The sequence below is a fragment of the Myxine glutinosa genome, chromosome 1 (assembly GCF_964187855.1).
Source record: "Myxine glutinosa chromosome 1, kmMyxGlut1.1, whole genome shotgun sequence".
In the NCBI taxonomy this organism is placed as follows: domain Eukaryota; kingdom Metazoa; phylum Chordata; class Myxini; order Myxiniformes; family Myxinidae; genus Myxine; species Myxine glutinosa.
In genome coordinates, this window is record NC_136261.1 from 338,702,350 (window position 1) to 338,715,065 (window position 12,716).

Sequence of the window (12,716 nt, forward strand, 5' to 3'; positions counted from 1 at the left end):
CATCCTCTTTTTTTTTTTTACATTGTTATTCCATTCCCATCTGTCAGCGCATTGAAACCGGTGGGGCCTGAATAAAGCCTTTCCACCACCATTTTCTATTTTGCACCACTTTCACAGCTTCATTCATCTTTAAACTTTTCTGTTCTACATCTTTCCAAAGCAGCCGCACTGATCCTCCATTTCTCAATTCTTGCACTCTGGTTCAGGTATGTATCGAAATTTGTGGCATCTTTATTGTTTGTTTTTTTACAATTCTGACCTGTACAAGAGTGTCGGCACAACAATTGCTTAATTTCCATAAATTTGTCCTTTTATCAAAACTTTAGCCTTTACGAAATTTCAGTGACCCAAAAAGAGTAGCAACTAGTCCAATTCTTTTCTGTTGCACACCACTCCTTTCCTATGCCATCCCCAAGTGCTGCATAACGTCATTGCCGGGCACCAAAGGGGCTCAGCAATGACGCATGCTGAAAAGGAGTACTCAGTTTTCACTCTGGTTGTTTTCTTGCTTTCTTTCTTTCTTGTTTGTTTGTTGTACACCGCTCCTTTCCTATGCCATCCCCAAGTGCTGCATAACGTCATTGCCGGGCACCAAAGGGGCTCAGCAATGACGCACGCTGAAAGGGAGTACTCAGTTTTCACTCTGGTTGTTTTCTTGCTTTCTTTCTTTCTTGTTTGTTTGTTGTACACCGCTCCTTTCCTATGCCATCCCCAAGTGCTGCATAACGTCATTGCCGGGCACCAAAGGGGCTCAGCAATGACGCACGCTGAAAGGGAGTACTCAGTTTTCACTCTGGTTGTTTTCTTGCTTTCTTGTTTTCTTGTTTGTTTGTCCAGGAAAGTACTTTGTCAAAAACGGTATTTTTTGTTTTTTGATTAATCAATTAATTGATGAGTTATTTAATTATTAGCGATTAATTAAGTACTTTTACATATACTTTCTCTTCTGACCATTATCTCAGGCACCTTTTGAGTTTGGAAGCTGATATTTGGACATGGCAATGAGCAAGTGATTTGGCTGCAAAGGCTATTTTTTATTTATTGATTAATCAATTAATCAATTAATTATTTAATTATTTGATTAATGACTAATTTTTTTTTATTTTTTTTTTAGTTACAGATTCGGATGAACTGGTGGTGGCTTACTTGTTCTATTAGCGAATTGATTAATAATTTTTTATTTATTTATTTTCATTATTATTATTATTATTATTTTTTTCTCATCTGGGAAATATCTGAGGAATCCCTGGTGTTGGGCTAGCGGCTAGGGTGCCGGCTTAGGATCCTAGGATCCTGGGTTCGAATCTCGGTCGATCGCCGAATTAATGCCAGGGGGGTTGACTCAGCCTGTCATCCTTCCGAGGTCGGCTAATTGAGTACCAGTTCACTGGTAATTCCCTGTTTGTCGTTGAAGGCGGCAAAAAGGGTTGGCGTCAGGAAGGGCATCCGGCCGTAAAACATTGCTTCAAAAAGGGGACCAAAAAACAACAACTACCACGGTTCCCGAAAAGGCCAACCCCCGCTTTGCGGGGAAAAATGGCCTCTAAACGGTGGTTTTTGGGAAATATCTGAGGCACCTTTTGAGGTAGGAAGCTGATATTTGGACATGACAATGACCAAGTGATTTGGCTGCATGGGCTATTTTTTTATTTATTGATTAATCAATTAATCGATTAATTATTTAATTATTTGATTTATTGACATTATTATTTTTTTAAGTTACAGATTCGGATGAAATGGTGGTGGTTTATGTATTCTATGAGCCAATTGATCAACGATTTAATTTTTTTTATGATTATTATTTATTTATTTTCATTATTAATCATTTATTTATTTTCTTTCTCATCTGGGCAATATCTCAGGCACCTTTTGAGCGAGGAAGCTAATATTTGGACATGACAGTGACCAGGTGATGTGGCCATGAAGGATATTTTTGATTTATTGATTAATCATTTTATCGATTAATTATCTATTGATTAATCAAGTAAGTATTTAATTTTATATTAATGACTTATTTAATTAAGTTTCTAAAAGATACATCTTCGGATGAAGCACTAGTGGTTTAGTTGTGCCATTAGCCAATTTATTAAGAAAATATTTGATGATAAATCTTTTATTGATTTTAATTATGCAATTAATCAATCAATTATTGTACACCTCTCCCTCCCAACGCAGTCTCTATGGGCTGCACTGCGGTATTGCACTGCGGTAGGTGCCCCGGCAATGCCGCGCTGTAGGATATTTAATTATTTGGCAGGGGGGCGGTGTACTTTGAATGTATCTTTACTTGTTTATGTTGTCTTCACAATTCCAAATTTATTACTTTTCGTCTCGGACTGTCAGGAAGGCCGAGAGGTACACACACTCGCCTCTGAGCCATCTAGCCTGGGTTTGAATCTCGACCCAGCTATAAACCGTCATTGCGGTGTTTCATAGGCAGGGCAATTCATCAATGTGTGTGCCATCACACGGGTAGACGTTAAACTGGGCATCCTATCTGCCGGCATTCGTTGGTGGACGTTAAAGATCGCCGACGTCATGAACAAATTACCTGCCCAAACCGACAAATGCCACTACATCAACGGCACAGACGCGCTCCCAGCAATAATGCAACCAGCAGCCACAGGCTGCTCACAAAATGAATGAATGAATTATCCGTCCAACATTCACATATTTTCACCAACAAATCTTTATCTCTTACTCTTTTCCCGATCTACGCTGCCAGTTATTCTATGTTATCCACGGTTGTGACTGTGAGATAAATATCTGCAAAACTTCAATTGTTCGCCGTTCTCCCATATAACAACTTCTCCCTTTTTCATCTCTCAGTGCCAAATTGAACAAATCTGCTAAAAGCTCCAACAATTGTCCTGTTGCCATTCCACACATAAACTCTAACAGTTGCCCTGAATCAGTCAGCTTCTTATCTACTCTCGCGGACGGCCGGCCGTGCTGTAGATATTTTTGATCAGGGTGATCATTTTCTCGTGGATGCCATAGATTCTCAATTTTTGTCATAATCCTTTCTGCCAGATGCTAGCCAAAGCCAGTTTACGAAGTTAGGGTAGCAGGTCCAGTTGTGTTGCATGTACTTTTCGAGATATCGTCATAAATAGCTGATCTACTGTACATTGTCCTGGCCTAAATCCAGCCCGTTCCTCTTTAAATGCTGCACCACATACTTGATGCTCCTTTCCAATGCCATGGCAATTGTTTTTCCCAGCACAATCGGCAAGCCATTTTCTCTGTAGTTTCGTCCGCTAGCTTTCGTCTCCTTTCAAGTTGATCGTTAATATCACCACTTTACCCCATTTGTTGGGGACTTGCAGATGCAGTATTTTACCTTTACGGTGTATGCATCTAGCCGAGCTGCTGCAAGTAATCAAATTGTCACATCCTGTTTTTCCGTTTCATGCCAACGTCTTTACTTCTTTCAATAGCTATGGCATCTTCTCTCCATCATTTGTACTGGGAAACCTCTCCAGGATAATTTTCATTGATAGTAAACCATTCATTTCACGTTGTGAGGTGCATCGCACTGCCGAGGCAGTTTCAATGGCTAAAGAGTACAATCCTGGTCAGGTTTGCCACTCCGACGTAGGATACTCAAATGGCTTAGCACCCCAGTAAGCCGTCAATTTGGGGACCTCGGAAGGATGGCAGGCTGAGTCAACCCGCCTGGTGTAATTTCAACAGTACGACAGGGGCTCAAACTCAAGACCCCAAGATATTAGGCCAACACCAATCTTATCAACAGTGCAGGTCTCCAAAATATTATATCCTTCTCTGTTTGATCACCTTGTGTTGCCCTGGTGTTGGGCTAGCAGCTAGGGTGCCGGCTTAGGATCCTAGGATCCTGGGTTCGAATCTCGGTCGATCGCCGAATTAATGCCAGGGGGGTTGACTCAGCCTGTCATCCTTCCGAGGTCGGCTAATTGAGTACCAGTTCACTGGTAATTCCCTGTTTGTCGTTGAAGGCGGCAAAAAGGGTTGGCGTCAGGAAGGGCATCCGGCCGTAAAACATTGCTTCAAAAAGGGGACCAAAAAACAACAACTACCACGGTCCCCGAAAAGGCCAACCCCCGCTTTGCGGGGAAAAATGGCCTCTAAACGGTGTTTTTTTTTTGATCACCTTCAATTAATTGCATGTGCTCGTCGCTAGTCATCGACATATTTAACTCAACTGTTTTAACAGGTCTTATCTTGTAACAACCTCGATGGATTGTTACTCTTCCGGCTTCATTCCACTTTACAATATTTCATTAAACAAATTGTTTCCGTCTATTTTGAACCTTTTACCTGTCTGCTCAGCATATTGTAGTTAACCTTTGTATTAGCATCATCCTTTCTATTCCTGTTCAGCTTCCTATGCTCGTCACTCAGCTGCAGCAGTTAATCTGCATCCACCTTGATTTATTCATTTTGGCCTTATCGCCCACACTTGTTTAGCTGCTCTTGTAATCCCATTTTTGATGCTGTTCCATGTTTCTTCAATATCCATATCTTCTTTAACCAGAAAGGCAATGGTTTTCCCCCACATGACTTATTTATACTCTTTCCTACTGTCTGGCTCTCACTATTTTTTTATTTTTTTATTTATTTTACATTTATCATGACATAGAACTCAACTGGATGAAACAGTGTAATACAAGTACTTATTGGCTTTAATAATCAAACCAAATGAGAGAAGTAGATCCATGTGGATGTTTATCTGCAAGCTGATGTTCTCAGAAGCTGGTCTCTAAAATGTCACATCCTCCAGCAAACAGACTGAATACCATGAGTTCCAAAAAAAAAATACATGTATACAGTGGTGTGAAAAAAAAGTATTCACAGAACAGGCGTGGCCACCCAATGGTTTGATGAGCATGAAACCGATGTTATCCGTATGTCACGGCCTTCTCAATCACCAGATCTAAACCCAATGACGCATTTATAGGATATTCTGGAACAACGCCCGAGACAGTGTTTTCCACCTCCATCAAACAGATGTGAGTTGAATGACATTCATGCAAGAATGGCGCCGCATCCTTCCTGCAGAATTCCAGACGCTGGTGGACTCTATGCCATGGCGCATACAGGCCGCACATAGTGGCCCACGCCATATTAAATTACTTTACATTGGTGTTTCCATTTTTTGGTCCACTACCTGAATATATTGGATATAACCAAACTCCTTACCATAGTACCATACTCCCATATGATATTCTCTGCTCATCAACTTTAGGAAAAAGGCTAACCCCCACTCTAGCAGAGAAAATGGCCTTAAAATGCCTGTTGTTCTTTGTTTTATCAACTTCAGGAAAAGAGCAGAGAACAACATCGCTATCTATACCTGGTCTTTGTTGACCTTACAAAAGCATTTGATCTGGTCAGTAGAGAAGGTCTGTGGAATATAATGTACAAAGTCAGCTGTCCCACTAAGTTGGTCAATATCATCAGATCCTTCCACGATTGCATGGTTGCTCATGTGAGGGACAGTGGATGCGCCTCTGATTCATTTCCTGTTACCAACAGCACAAAGCAAGGTTATGAAGGTGCGTATACCGTCTCATCCATTACCATCGATGACATGCCTCTCAAAATTGTAGATAAAGTCAGCTACCTTGGAGGTGTCTTCTCTCAAAATGCAATGATTGATGACGACGTACCATCAAGACTCGGTAAAGCATGTGTGTCCTTTAGAAGACTGACACGTCGCCTTTGGCATGAACGTGGCATTCCCTGGACACCAAGATCAGTGTCTATCGTGCCGCTGTTGTCAACACTCCTGTATGGATGCGAATCTTCGACACCCTATCGTCGCCATATCAAACACCTTGATGAATTCCATATGCGATGCCTTCGCAAGATCCTTTGCATCACCTGACGAGACAGAAGACCTAACACCTCAATCCTAGACTGCCGTCGTATCCAAGGAATTGAGCATTTCCTGATGCAAGCCCAGCTTTGCTGGTCAGGACACCTCACACACATGGAAGGCCATAGAATCCCAAGAGCACTTTTCTATGGACAACTAAAATTTGATAAACTGTCACGTGGTGGACAAAGGCAGCCCCATAAGGATGTCATTAAGTCCACACTCAAGTCTTGTGTCATTCCACAGGTTTGTAGCAAAGCACCCTTCAAATCTGGGAGAACTGGAGCAGTTTGCACAAGACACAGGTCGGACACAGGTTTGTAGCAAAGCATGGGCAAACTCCAGGCTACACGTCCATCTCCAGAAACCTTGATGTTCCTGTGTACGCAATGTTATCAGGAAGTTTAAGGCCCATGGCACTGGAGCCAACGTCGCTGGGCGTGGCCACAAGAGAAAACTTGATCGAAGATTGCAGATAAGGATTGTTTGAAAGGTGGAGAAAGCACCTCGATCAACTGCTGAATAGATTCAATCTGATCTTCAGACACAAGACACGACAGTTTCAACTCGCACCATCCACCGCCAATTCAATGAAAGGGGGTTATATGGTAGGAGACTCAGGAGGACCCCACTTTTGAGAGAGAGACATAAGAAAACCAGACTCAAGTCACCAAAACACACCTGAGCAATCCAAAATCCTTCTGGGGGAATGTCCTGTGGATCGATGAGACCAGATTAGAGCTTTTTGTAAAGCACATAAACTCTATGTTTACAGAAAACAAAATGAAGCCTTCAAAGAAAAGAACACCTTCCCTACAGTCAAACATGGAGAAGGTTCAGTGATGTTTTATGGTTGCTGTGCTGCCTCTAGCACTGGGTGCCTTGAATGTGTGCATGGCATCATGAAATCAGGAGATTACCAAGGCATTTTGGAGCACAATGTTGAACCCAGTGTCAGAAAGCTGGGTCTCTGTCGAAGGTCATGGGTCTTGCAGCAGGACAATGACCCCGAACACACTTCAAAAAGCACCCGGAAATGGTTGAGACAAAACACTGGACTGTTCTGAAGTGGCCAGCAATGAGTCCAGATCTAAATCCCATTGAACACCTGTGGGGAGATCTGAAAACAGCAGTTGGGAGAAGGCACCCTTCAAATCTGGGAGAACTGGAGCAGTTTGCACAAGAAGAGTGGGATAAACTGCCAGTGGAGAGGTGTTGGAACCTTATTCATGGCTATAGGAAACGCTTGACTGCAGTTATATTGTCCAAAGGTTGTGTGTGCTACCAAATATTAAGTCTAGGGTGTCAATTATTTTGTCAATGCCATTTATTTTTATTTTCTGATTTAAAAGAATATATTAAGTTCTGAATCAAAAACAAAGGTTCTGTAATATTAGCAGTGAAATAAAGAATTGTGGAGACCAAATACTTTTGTCAATTTCAACTTAATTTTAGAGAAAATTGTGAGTTATTTGGAAAAAAATTGCAAGGGTGCCAATATTTTTGGCCATGACTGTTTTTTATGTGTCTCTCCATCATCACCCAATACTGATAGTATTGATATGGCATGGTCTCGACACTCAATTGCTGATATTATGGTCTTTGGAGACTAATGTTCATCACAAAGAATGGTTAATCCACTCTCAGCACAGATGTTCCAGGTGTCAGTGCACTTAACTTTGCCATGTCGCATGACCTGACTCAGATCATCTCAGCTCCGACTCAAATTCCTGATCGAGTTACTGATAACAGGTATCTTCTTGACCTGTTTTGTGTTCAAATCCTGGAGATTGCAAACATTCTCCCCCTCTCGGAAATTCAGATCATGTCAACATTGAAGTTCAGGTTTATTATTCTTCACCATCAACTGTTGTTCATCCTGTCCATCAAAGTGTCTTCCAATATAGCAAGGCTGACTGGGATGCCTTGCGTTCTTTTCTTGCCGAAGTTCACTGGAGCTCAATCCTTTGTCGCAATCCATCTGAAGCTGCCAAGGAAGTTGCTGAGTGGATCCGTGTTGGTATGGACCTCTTTATCCCTTCTCGGACCTACCAAGTGAAACCACACTCAGCCATGGTTCACTCTGGCTTGTTCTGCTGCTATCGCCCATCGCAATCACTTTACAAACCATATCATCATGTTTGCTCAAGGGAGGTACATCATTTGTTTTGTCTTGTGAGCAACCAACTGTAAACGGGTTTTGGAGAAAGCGACAGTATGCAGAATCTGATTGTGATTCTATCTCAAATAAACATCTAGGTTCTTAAGATCTTTGGAGAATTGCTAATAGCATTCTCAACCATAATCAATCATCAATTCCTGTCCTCCTCAATGGCCCTGAAGTGCTTCCTTCTCCTGTTGACAAAGCCGACCTCTTCGCTGAGCATTTTGCTGCAAAATCCATACTTGAAGACCATGGATATTCATTGTGTGTTTGTCCTTCCTGTCTTGATCTTGATACCAGCCTTTCCACTATCACCATCATATCCAGGAAAGTTGCTAAGATTATTCAAGGTCTTGGCATTTCAAAATCTACTGGACCAGATAGAATCCCTGCAATTGGTTTGAAGATGTGTTCACCTGAACTCTCTTCTGTTCTCTCAAAACTGTACTGCTTGTGTCTGTCGAAGTCTGTGTTTCCACGTAGCTGGAAGCAGGCTTCTGTAGTCCCTGTCTTCAAAGTCTCTGGTGAGAAATCTGATCCTTCTAACTGTTGGCCTGTTAGCCTTCTACCCACTATCAGCAAAGTGTTTGAATCCTTAATAAAACAACAATTCATGACTCATCTGGAAACCCACAACCTCCTAACTGATGTCCACTATGGTTTTTGACAATCAAGGTCTACTGGTGTTCTATCCCTAATCACTGAACATGTGAATTGGGATTTGGATCATCGTGGAGAAGCCAGGGTTGTTGCCCTCAACATCTCGAGGCTTTTGACAGGATGGCACAAGGACCTCATCCATAAGCTAAAATGACATGGCATTTCTGGAAAATAGCTTGATACAATCTCTGACTTCCTTGCAAATCGTCAAATCTCTGTGGTACATGACGGACAGTCATCCTCTGCCCATAATAAAAATGCTGGTGTTCCTCAGGTGTCTGTGTTGGGTGCAATATTGTTCCTGTTATATATCAATGATCTGCCCGATTGTATTCTTTCTCAGTTAAGCATTTATGCAGATGACTCAACACTGTATACTACCTACCCTGGAACCTTGTCTCCCCCATACCAGTGACCATGCTAGTACCACTCCCTATCAAGTCGTAGAGAGTGTGATGAACTAGGAAAAAGACTGGCTTGTTACTTTCAACCCCAAAAAGACCACCTTGTTGTCTGTGTCCAGTTCAAGACCACCTTGTTTTCCGACCATGTATATGGATTCTTCACCTTTGCAATAACTCCCTGTTATCCGTCTGCTTGGATTGGATACCAGCTCAAAGCTCAGCTGGGAAAAGTACATCTCTGGTATAGCTAAAAGAGCCTCCCAGTGCCTTGGCTGCTTATTTCATGCTCGCCGATACCTTTCTCAAGCTGCTATGCCCCATTTATACAAGGCCACTATACGACCTGTTATGGAGTAGCATTGCCATATTAGGGCTGGTGTTCCAGCCTGTCACCTATCTCTTCTTGACAGAATCCAGCAATGTGCTTCCATTCTGGTGGGACAGGAGTTGGCATCATCCCTGGAACCTCTGTCAGTTCACCGCTCTGTTGCTTCCTTGAGCCTTTGACAGATATTACCATGGAATGTGTTCTGAAGGTCTCTCACAGGTTGTCCACCTGAGCATATTTTCAGTCGCATGACACGTTTGGCAGTTTCTTCCCAACCGTACACTGCATCTGTCCTGAGGAGAAGACTATGAGGTATTCTTCTAGTTTCCCCACCCTTCCCCCTTCTCCAATCCCCTTTCATTCATTCATTCTGCTTTCCCCTTTATCCCAACATACCTCAATTCAAGAGGAATGTCAATAGATTCCTCCTTTTTGTGTAATATCCATACTTTTCTTTGTGTCCCATCACTGGTCAAGTGGCCTTGAAGGCTTTGTGGAAGGAAATGTCTCATTAAAAAACAAGAACAGCACTTTACAACGTAGTGACGTCGACCGATATGCCTCCGCCCACATTATTACATCATTATACATGCACAGAGTTTGATTTAAATCCCTTCAGCTGTTCTCAAGTATCACATTTTTACCACAATATGACATCTGATGTTACGGATTCGTCACTTCCGGTGTTGTGGTTTTCATCCACTTGAAACATTTCTGGTTCTATGTATTATTATTATTGTTTGAGGGAAATAGCCATTATTATTGTCAAAAGGTAAAAAGGTTAATGTTAAATGAAACAGGAAACCGGATGACGAGGAAGAAGAGGAGGTGAGAGAAAAGAAAGGAGCGAAAAGTCGGACAAGAAGCTGGTTGCTTTGCGTTCTGGATCGAACGTTGTCGAGCAAGAGTCACGAGTGAACTTTGAATTTCCTGGATAGGAATTCCTGCGATAGGGGTTATCGCTGTGACTGATCAACCTGGGTGTCAGGTTTGGCGTTGGGATTCTGAAGAATCATCGCCGGGTCGTCGCGACTCGAGAACGAGCCGTCGGCCATTTTGATTCGTGCGCTTCGCGCGTCAAGCAAGGTATTTGCTTGGTCAGCCATTTCCACCGCTTTCAGACGTATCTGATGTGTGTGTGCACCGTGGCTTTTGGAAGATTAATTTGCGGTTCGCCGACTGAGCCGTGAAAGTTCAGACCTGGAGGGCGCCTTTGGATTTCCCATTCGCCTTGAGTTTGCCTTACGCAGTGGCGCCTTTGGATTTCCCATTCGCCTTGAGTTTGCTTTACGCAGTTTTGGACCACGTGACTCTTTGCGCCGCTTCGGCTGCATACGCCTTTCTGCTGTTTTGGCGGTGTGACCGGGCCCGTCATCTGAACGGGGTTCGGGTTTCGATTCGACATCGCTCTAATGATCACTGGAGGGGATCAACTTTGAGCCATAGAGACATTGGGGAATGTTTTTTTTCCCACTCACTTGGAGCACAGTGAGTTATCCTATACTAGCTGATGGTACCATCATAAGATGTGTTGATTGTACTTTTGATTGCTATTATTGTTGTATCGTTATTCTTGTGTGATTTTAATACAATATTTGTTTGTTGATAACCATTGGTGTGGTTTCCCTATTGATTTTTGACACAGAATAACATATTTTTCTGCCGTGGCTCCTCTCGGGGCTCGGAGGTACACCGTGACCAGGGGGGTCGGGGAGCACGTAACACTGACCTTTGACCTATGATGCCAAAATCTAATCAGTTCATCTTTTAATCAAAACACATACATGTACCAAGTTTGGTCAAAATCTCATCACTTGTTCACAAGTTAGCACAGTAACAGAATTTTTACCCAACGGGACCCCTGACCTTTGACCTATTGACCCCATAAGCAATCCATTTATCTTTACATCACGATACAAAATTGTACCAAGTTTGATTTAAATCCATTCACCTATTCTGAAGTTATCACATTTTTACCCTACTTGATATTTGACCTCTTGACCTCAAAATCGAATTGGTTCATCTTTGCATCATAATACATATTTGTACCAACTTTGGTCAAAATCTCATCACTGGTTCACAAGTTAGCGCGGTAACAGGATTTTAACCGAACATGACCTCTGTCTGACCTTTGACCTCGGGACCCCAAATCTAATCAGTTAATCTTTACATCATTATACATACCAGCACGAAGTTTGAATGAGATCCCTTCAGCCATTCTCAAGTTGTAAACCTATTACTGATTTTGACTTTGACCTCTTGACCCCAAAATAAAATCGGTTAATCTTTGCCTCATATAGTATATATTTGTACCAACTTTGGTCAAAATCCCATCACTGGTCCACAAATTATTGTGGTAAAAGGATTTTACCTAATATGACTTCTGACCTCGTGACCCCAACAACTAATCAGTTAATCTTTATTTCATTAATCATACCTGCACCAAGTTTTCAAGTTATCGCGGTAACGAAAACCTATCACAGACGGGCGGACAGCCAGACGGACAACCCGTAAAGATAATGCCTCCAGCAGATTCTTGGCGGAGGCATAAAAAGCAGGAAGGTCATCGATGTACAGAAAGAACAAAACGTATCCTAGTACTATGCCTTACAGCAAACCAGCCTCAAGAAGCAGTGTAGAGAATGTTATCCGAAGCAAATCGTTATTTGCACTCGTGGAGGAAATTCCATTATTATTTCGGGGAAGAGAGCCTCAATACCGTTGACTGAAATTTTGGAAACCAAAAATGGGTTCCAGACAATATCAGTGGCATGAAATATGTTAAGAAAAATATGGTCCTGGCCTTTTGTTTGAGATGCAGGGGCATCCATACTTTGTTGAGTTAGAAGCTATGGCATGTCCAATGTGAAATAGCCAGGGTGAAAACCAAATTGCTCGTGAGACAGGTAGAGAAGAGATAAGACCTGAGATCTGCAGCATTGATAAATTCCATCACTTTCCTTATGATGAGGAGAAGGCTAACCTGTCTGTCATTTGGAGAGGGAACGGTCCTAGCAACCTTCTTGTGGAAGGGCATAATGTTTTTCCAAGATGAAGGCAGTTGACCATCTGGGAAGAAGTTGAGATTCAGAAGTGAGACAGAGACAAAGAGAAGATAGAGCAAATGCAGAGTTTTGAGTACTAAAGCACTGATACCATCAGATCTATTTGCTTCTTCTTTCATATGCAGCACAAGGCTGCGGGGTAGCATCATTGGCTGAGGGTGCGGCTGTGCTGTTGATGCATCTCCCAGCAGTATTCATGGGAGGAATTTGTTCAGGGTGCTGGCGATAGCCCGGC

The 12,716-nt window shown here is 42.4% G+C and overlaps 1 protein-coding gene across 2 annotated transcripts in view; it reads right to left on the bottom strand.

The window, feature by feature from the left end:
• DIMT1 (DIM1 rRNA methyltransferase and ribosome maturation factor) overlaps positions 1-12,716 on the bottom strand; it is a 75,878-nt gene that overhangs the window by 12,676 nt on the left and 50,486 nt on the right. The window lies entirely within an intron of this gene.